Below are 9523 nucleotides of genomic sequence, written 5' to 3' on the forward strand. Positions count from 1 at the left end.
CCTACACAACATCATCTCCACACAGATATTATATATGGAATATTCGGGATATATTGTATAAAAATAGTTATTTGTTTTTAGAATATTGGTTCCGAAATAATATCCTATTGGTGAGCCAACTGGTAAATGCAGAGGGTCTTTTACTCAGTTATAAGGAATTATTATCACTTTACAAGGTCCCTGGAACACCTAAAGATTTTGCAATTGTTTTTAGATGCCATTCCCTCAGGTGTTGCTTTTTTTTTTATTCAGGAACGTGAATACGCCTACCTTCCGTTGACCCTGTTGACTCATCAGTAGGAAAGATTTGTTTCTCTTTTGGTCCATTCAACAGCAGAGCAATACGAACCTTGTTTCAGGAGGATGTTGTATCTATCTATACCTTATGTCATGCCTTATTGATCATATTTGTTGGAAAAAAGTTTGGATGTTGCCACACACATACCTACTTGATAACAAAATTAAGGAAGTTTCCTTAACATTATTCATAAATAGTATCCTGCCAACCACTCACTATATGAAGAAGTTTAAGGAAAACATCAACTCAAATTGCTCCTTTTGTAATGACCACCCAGAAACAGTGTTGCATCTTTTTTGGCATTGTATTCATGTAAGAAAACTGTGGCAAGACATCAGTAGATTTATAATTGAACACATTTATGAAGATCTTACACTATTGTGGAGAGATGTACTGCTTGGATTCTTTACCTACGATAGAAATAAGCTGAAACATTTTTATGTAATTAATTTCATTATTCTTTTGGCCAAATTTCAAATTCACAAATGTACATTTACAAACAAAAAAAATCACATTTTCTTACCGTACAAAAATAAATTGAACTGTATTTTAAGACAATTAAATACTCTACTAACAAAAAAGCTGTTAGAATAATGAATGCATGTCCCTTAATTAAGGTCCTTGTGTAATGTGATATTGTAACCCCTAGTGCCGCCCCTAGCCTCGATTGTCCATTGTATATTATTCACATATAATTGTGTTCCCACATGTACTTCCTGTATTGATTTGTTGTTAATAATAACATTAAAAATAAAAATAAAAAAATACTAAAAATAAAAAATAAAAACCTGCACAACATCATAAAAGGATTTCCAGGTAAAAGGTTCACAGCATTCTGCTTCTGCCGAACTACTACTGTTTTGAGCAGTTGGTCATATGTTAGTCTGTTAGTATGTTAGTACTTCAAGCATATTGCTAGAAGTATCGTGTATAAACACAGAAAAAATATATATAAACACACCATGTAAAGTTTTTGTCCCATGTTTCATAAACTGAAATAAAAGATCCCAGAAATATTCCATAAGCACAAAAAGCTTATTTCGCTCAAATTTAGTGCACAAATGTGTTTACATCCCTGTTACTGAGCATTTCTCCTTTGCCAAGATAATCCATCCACCTGACAGTTGTTGGCATATCAAGAAGCTGACTAAACAGCATGATCATTACACAGGCGCACCTTGTGCTACCAACAATAAAAGGCCACTTTAAAATTCCACTTATTTAAGTGTATCTAAGTGTTAAGGAACTTCCTTTTTTACTAGGGTATAAAAATGAGGTAACACGCATGCAATATCCCTTTGTTATCCAACACCATGAAGAAAATAAAATAACTGTCAGTTCAAAAGGGACAGATGGTCGTAGACCTTCATAAATCTGGTAATGGCTACAAGAAGATCCACAAACGATTGAATATACCACTGAGCACTGTCGGGGCAATTATTAAAAAATTCAAAAGATATGGAACAGTTGAAAACCTCATGGGTAGAAGACGCAAATGCATTTTGCCCCCCAGGATAGGGAGGGGGATCGTGAGAGAAGCAACAAAATCCCCAAGAATCACTGTGAAAGAATTTGCCTCCTTGGTGGCGTCTTGGGGTCACCAGATTTAAAAAAGCACCATCATACGCTATCTCCACAACCACAGGCTCTTTGGAAGGTAGGTAGCAACACATCTGCCACGCTGATCCTCAACACTGGAGCTCCACATGGGTGCGTGCTCAGTCCCCTCCTGTACTCCCTGTTCACCCACGACTGCATGGCCAGCACGACTCCAACACCATCATTAAGTTTACAGACGACACAACAGTGGTAGGCCTGATCACAAACAACGACGAAACACCCTATAGGGAGGTCAGAGACCTGGCCGTGTGGTGCCAGAATAACAACCTATCCCTCAGCGTAGCTAAGACTATGGAGATTATTGTGGACTACAGGAAAAGGAGGACCGAGCAGTGGAGCAGGTTGAGAGCTTCAAGTTCCTTGGTGTCCACATCAACAACAAACTAGAATGGTCCAAACACACCAAGACAGTCGTGAAGAGGGCACGACAAAGCCTATTCCCCCTCAGGAAACTAAAAAGATTTGTCATGGGTCCCTAGATTCTCAAAAAGTTCTACAGCTGCAACATCGAGAGCATGGCTGGTTGCATCACTGCTGGTACGGCAATTGCTCGGCCTCAAACCGCAAGGCACTACAGAGGGTAGTACATACGGCCCAGTACATCACTGGGACTAAGCTGCCTGCCATCCAGGACCTCGACACCAGGCGGTGTCAGAGGAAGGCCCTAAAGATTGTCAAAGACCCCAGCCACCGCAGTCATAGACTGATCTCTCTACTACCGCATGGCAAGCGGTACCGGAGTGCCAAGTCTTGGACAAAAAGGCTTCTCAACAGTTTTTACCCCCAAAGCCATAAGAATCCAGAACGGTTCATCAAATGGCTACCCGGACTATTTGCATTATGTTCCCCCCCAACCCCTCTTTTTATGCTGCTGCTACTCTCTGTTTATCATATATGCATAGTCACTTTAACTATACATTCATGTACATACTACCTCAATTGGGCCGACCAACCAGTGCTCCCGCACATTGGCTAACCAGGCTATCTACATTGTGTCCCACCACCCTCTCTTTTACGCTACTGCTTCTCTCTGTTCATCATATATATGTATAGTCACTTTAACCATATCTACATGTACATACTACATCAATCAGCCTGACTAACCTGTGTCTGTATGTAGCCTCGCTACTGTATATAGCCTGTCTTTTTACTGTTGTTTTATTTCTTTACTTGCCTATTGCTCACCTAACACCTTTTTTGCACTATTGGTTACAGCCGGTAAGTAAGCATTTCACTGTAATACCTGTTGTATTCGGCGCACGTGACAAATAAACTGTTTTGATTTGAGATGAGAATCTGTTTCAATCTAGTCAAAAGACAACTTAGCCTCAGGAGTCCACTTAATGAGGTCATTCGCCACCATCTTGTGGCCGTAGATGAGATCAGCAAGTGGTTGTACTACTTGAGCATATTCGGCCAACCATGCCATGCAGTACCCTGCTCTCCCAGTAAGGGTGTACATATGCTGCTTAGTAACATCCAACGGTATAGCCAAAATAAATTGAATTCTTTCTTTCAGCATTCAACGGTATGGAACCCTCTAAATTTTGTGCCAAAGCGTCTGGAAATACTGCCAGAGAATCGGAATAGCCTTGGGGCATCACAGATCAAGACCATTTCCGATTTAAAAACGTAAAAGCTAACCAGAACTGTGACCCGCCATACAAGTGGTCTGCGGTTGTGAGGCCGGTTGGACGTACAGCCAAATTCTCTAAAACGAGGTTGGAGGCAGCTTATGGTAGAGAAATTTAAATTAAATGATCCGGCAACAGCTCTGGTGAATATTCCTGCTGTCAGTATGCCAATTGCACACTCTCTCAAAACCTGAGATATCTGCACATTTTAGAGGGGCCTTTTATTGTCCCCCAGCACAAGGTGCACCTGTGTAATTCTCATGCTGTTTAATCAGCTTATTGATATGCCACACTTGTCAGGTGGATTGATTATCTTGGCAAAGGAGAAATGCTCACTAAGATGGATGTAAATAAATTTGTGCACAAAATCTGAAAGCAATATTAGACTATCGATACCGATAGAATAAGAACAAGTCTTTGATATTAATTACTAGTCTGCAGCTAGGAATTCGGTATCATTGAATGCGAAGAAGACAACCGCCGAAACATACATTCTATAACGAATGTCACTCTGAACAATCCCCTCTAACCGCAACCGAGAGAGAGAGAGAGAGAGAGAGAGAGAGAGAGAGAGAGAGAGACGGACAATTCTACTAAATAAATTAACTTTTCACCAGCGATCAAGACGACACACTGAGCGTAAATATATATATTGATTGCAATTGTTCCCGAATGAGTGAGTGTTTATGTGCAAAGGATTAGCATTTCAATTGTTATAATTATCACTTTGTAGTGACTTCTTAGTCGACCCCCACTTCCCCTTTTGTCTAACAAGCCGCCATGTCGGTTTAGCCCACTAGGGAACATTCTCCTATCATTTCATGTAACTACATTTACCTTGTTTGTTTGTTTATGCGTTTCTGTGAATTACTTAGTAATAAATAAATGATTTAAGACAATTGATGTATGGATGACTCATAGTGAAGACTGGGTTAGTGCAGATAACCAACCATTTACGACGTTTGGAATGAGATTAACGTGAGGTAAAGTAAATCATTCATTCAATTCGAAGACTAATTGATCAGATAAAATATCTGAAAAGTTATTTTAAGGAAATTATAACTTTATAATAGGAATATTTTCCCTTGGTGCCCCGACTTCCTAGTAATTACGGTTACATGATTAATCAGTCTAATCGCGTAATACTTAATTACAGAGAATCTTTGATAAAAACTATAAGTCTTCAGTTAATGATAAAGACACGACAGTGCCTACTCTGGTCTTGGCACGTGTGCACTAGCCAACAACTGGCAGATACTGTGCAGGTAGGCTAGTCTACATGATGAGATTATTATGGATAAGAGCAAGAATATTTGTATTTGTGAAACGGCAGTCAAGCACTGATCATCATGTCACCAGAATAAGACCCTCGTTATTTAATGGAAAGGAGCATCAAGATCACTGTGCATTTTCACCACTCTGTGAAATTCATAATTTATTTAATCTGTAGCCTAATAAACTGTATGGTTTCCCGAGTCGCAGTGGGAGCACCACATACGATATCATCGCATGATTCAAATTGACTTTACTTGATGGTTATTCTATTTTTAAAAATTGCGCATAAAAAGGTGTTTTCACTGCCATTTCTCACATAGTTAATTTTACAGACAAAAAAACCCATGTTGAACGAACCAATTATCTGTCTGCATTTTATAAAACCTCCAGAAATGAGTCTAATAACATTTAGGTAAAAAAGGTAGAAAATATATTTTAACATTGTACCAGCCTATGCACAGTCTAAATTATCAGATGTGCTATTGGCAAAAATAATTATCACCTGTAGACCAACTGATGAAGCGTAGTGGCTATCTGCATTTACCCCATTGGACACTATGAACGTGGTAGTAATGTAAAACTGGGATCCCCTCTTTCTTTTAACAAAGGCCAAAACGGCTTTCAAAAGTTTTCCTGCGATTTCATTAAACATTGTTGTGTATTGACTGCTTGTCAGAATACATCTGTCCCTCCTATGGCTCTAGCAATTTCAATGAGCCTCGAGAATGAACACACAAGCTGACTAGGTCAATCGGTCAACTATTCTACTATGGGGTTGTTTGATTTTGTTTTATTAATAACATTACAAAAATAGTAGCACTGAAAAGTTACATCCAGAGTGATAAAATATAGGCTTTGAATACATTTCCCCAGCAGCTGTAATAGGCTACAAACCGCTGTCGGATTTGAGCACTGTGTGGTGCGCATTATAGACTACTTCATTCCCTTAATCTGAACATCAGAGTGTCATCAATACTCATGCATGTGTAACAGGTTAAAGGAAATATTCATAGCCTGTTATACATTAAAAAGTATTAGTAAGTTCATAGTATGTGAGGATCTTAAAACATCTAAGGTTAAGAAGATGCATTCAGTATTAGTTGATAGAGATTGATAACATTCATATAATTGTGTTAAAGTTAAAATCTGTCAAAGGGTACGAATTGTGAGAGTAATGTGTAAACGTAATATTGATTACTTTATTTTGTGGTGCCTAAACGTGTTCATCTGTCATCTACGAAATGCTCTTAATCTATGAGCCGGAGATCGATTGCTCTGGTCTCCACCCATATTCCTGGGGAAAATCGCTGTCTTTTCTCATTGAACTAAACGTTGAATTGAGAATACAACACCGTATCACTCTCGTGATTATTTCTCCCCTGTTTTCAGGTACTTTATTGATGATAAAAATAGTAATTTAAATGTTATAACTCACGAACATGTCAAGAGTGTTTAAAGGTGTGTCTTAGTAACATCGAGGAAGTTAGAGTTAAGTTTGAAGAGAGTAATATTAGCCCTGCTCGGTTGAAGTGAAGAATAGCATCGTACTGAGAGTAGCTGCCATTTTATGTTGATTGTGAATGAACATGTACGTTGTTAATAAGATATTTTGCTGTGTTAGTTGTATAATGGGTTCTGTTGTTTTGTAATGTGTTACTTTTGTGAAATGATTGAACTAAACGTTGAATTGAGAATACAACACCGTATCACTCTCGTGATTATTTCTCCCCTGTTTTCAGGGGCGTAACACATGTCAGTTCAGTGCACACAGAGTAACAGAGAAAATAGAATATTTGAGAATACATTTGAGAATATATTTCATAGAACAGACATGCTTCTGTCTGTATTAGGCATCCCCAAGCCAAAAAAGATGACTGGTGTTCCAAAGTTTGTCAGTCATGAAAGGTAATAGATAATCATTTTTGTGTTCTGTAAGTAGTAAGTACATTTGACATCTAGCCTTAAATACAACATATTTTTTCAAAACAGTAACCCAAACAAAAACATGTCCATGTTCAACCAAGTCATTTCCACACTCATCCGCTGCTGGTCAACATCACCTTGTCAATACAATACTGTAGTTCTATCTTGTAAATACATAAACAAGCTTCACCACACACACACACACAAAGTACCTACAGTGACTTCGGAAGTATTCAGACCAATTGACCTTTTACACATTTTGTTACATTACAGCCTTATTCCAGAATGGATTAAATAAAACAAGTTCCTCAGCAATCTACACACAATACCCCATGACAAAGCGAAAACAGGTTTTTAGAAATTTATACGTAACAGAAATACCTTATTTACATAAGTATTCAGACCCTTTGCTACGAGACTTGAAATTGAGCTCAGGTGCATCCTGTTTCCATTGATCATTCTTGAGATTGTTAAGTACTAAATAATGACTGGTAACAGGTGTAGGAACTACCTTATTTCTGGTGCAGGCTCCTGTTTCACTGATTCGGACTCTGAAGTTCGCAGCGCCAATTGTTAGGTTCTAAATAAAGAATACAAACTCAGACGATTAGTAAAGCTCAAACCAAGTTTATTCACCCACTGGGTCACACAGCTGCATAAGACCAAGACATATTCACGCAAGCACAAGTATTTAACCCTTCCTTCTATGTTGGTGTCTCCTCCTTACATCTATGAACAGCCAACACACCTGTTGCTTTATTCCCCCCCCCCCTTTCCTCCCCAATTTTGTGGTATCCAATTGGTAGTTTGTTACGAGAATTATGTTCTCAAGGTTCATAACCCAATTCAATTATATTACTCAGTCTGCAACCAAGGGTTTGTAAGGTACAGGTTGAAATGAAAGATACGGAGGCCCAGCTAAAATAGTCAAAAAGGTTTATTCATGAGAGCGCTGGTCTGTTGTACAAAACCATTCATTTTATACTGGCTTCTTACGCACATACTTTCACACACAAACATTAGGTATCCTCCTGCTACCCAGCCGACAATGATTAGGGGAGTCCGTGAGAATCACTCCTCCCTCAAGATAGGGAGACCCTGGGAAGTACTCTGTGGCCCCCAGCCAAGGTCTGCACCGAATCTTGCACAGACAGTCTGTTTTTAAGATACTATAATTGACATATTGTACAGATATATTGTTATACCCTAATTCTGACTAAAAACTACACTCACAGATATATAATTCTACAGACTAAAACCTCACATCATTAGAATAATCTCATGATTCTAATCAATTTCATACAATCATATGGTTTCAGGGTGGAATATTCTAATTCATTTAAACATATAAATCCCATTAACATAGTTACAGTCCTGTCCCATCGCTGCAACTCCTGTATGGACTCGGGAGAGGCGAAGGTCGAGAGCCGTGCGTCCCCCGAAACACAACCCAGCCAAGCTGCACTGCTTCTTGACACAACGCCCGCTTAACCCAGAAGCCAGCCGCACCAATGTGTCAGAGGAAACACCGTACACCTGGCGATTGTGTCAGCGTTCATTGCGCCTGGCCCGCCACAGGAGTCGCTAGTGCGTGATGGGACAGGAACATCCCTGCCAGCAAAAACCTCCCCAAACCCGGACGGCGCTGGGACAATTGTGCACCGCTTCATGGGTCTCCTAGTCTCGGCCGGCTGCGACAGAGCCTGGACTCGAACTAGGATCTGTAGTGCCACAGATCTGTAGTGCCACAGCTAGAGATCCTGCCTTAGACCACTGCGCCACTCAGGAGGCCCTTGCAAGACATAATTTTTGTGATATCTGTTCTTCCTCACTTCATCTGACCTCTGTCCAAATTCCTCACTCCTCCCCACCTCACAGCTGTCCTGTTGACTTGTACCAGACTGTGGACCTTGTCCTTCCATATCCCTGATGTCTAACAATATATTCTGACAGAATGTAAATGCTCTACATTCACCTCTCCCTCAGTGACATGAATAAGAATATTTCATATTTAAAAGTCAGAACACATCAAGATGTTTCTACAACTTGGAGTCCACTTGGGGTAAATACAATTGAAACGACATGATTTGGAAAGGCACACACCTGTATACATAAGGTCACACAGATGACAGTGCATGTCAGAGCAAAAACCAAGCCATGAGCCATGGTACGTAGAGCTCCGAGACATGATTGTGTCCAGGCACAGATCTGGGGAAGGGTACCAAAACATTTCTGCAGAATTGAAGGTCCCCAAGAACACAGTAGCCTCCATCATTCTTAGATGGAAGAAGTTTGGAACCACCAAGACTCTTCCTAGAGCTGGCCGCCCAGCAAAACTGAGCAATCTGGGGAGAAGGGCCTTATCAGGGAGGTGACCAAGAATCCGATGGTCACAGAGAGCTCTAGAGTCCCTCTGTGGAGATGGGAGAACCTTCCAGAAGGACAACCATCTATGCAGCACTCCACCAAATCAGGCCTTTATGGTACCTTGGCCAAACAGAAGCCACTCCTTAGTAAAAGGCACATTACAGCCTGCTTGGAGTTTGCCAAAAGGCACCTAAAGACTCTCAGATGATGAGAAACAAGATTCTCCGGTCTGATGAAACCAAGATTGAACTATTTGGCCTGAATGCCAAGCATCACGTTCTGGAGGAAACCTGGCACCATCCCTACGGTGAAGCATGGTGGTGGCAGCTTCATGCTGTGGGGATGTTTTCCAGTGGCAGGGACTGGGCGACTAGTTACGATCGAGGCAAAGATGAACGGAGCAAAT

This window comes from Oncorhynchus tshawytscha, linkage group LG31, assembly GCF_018296145.1.
Source record: "Oncorhynchus tshawytscha isolate Ot180627B linkage group LG31, Otsh_v2.0, whole genome shotgun sequence".
Classification (NCBI taxonomy): Eukaryota; Metazoa; Chordata; class Actinopteri; order Salmoniformes; family Salmonidae; genus Oncorhynchus; species Oncorhynchus tshawytscha.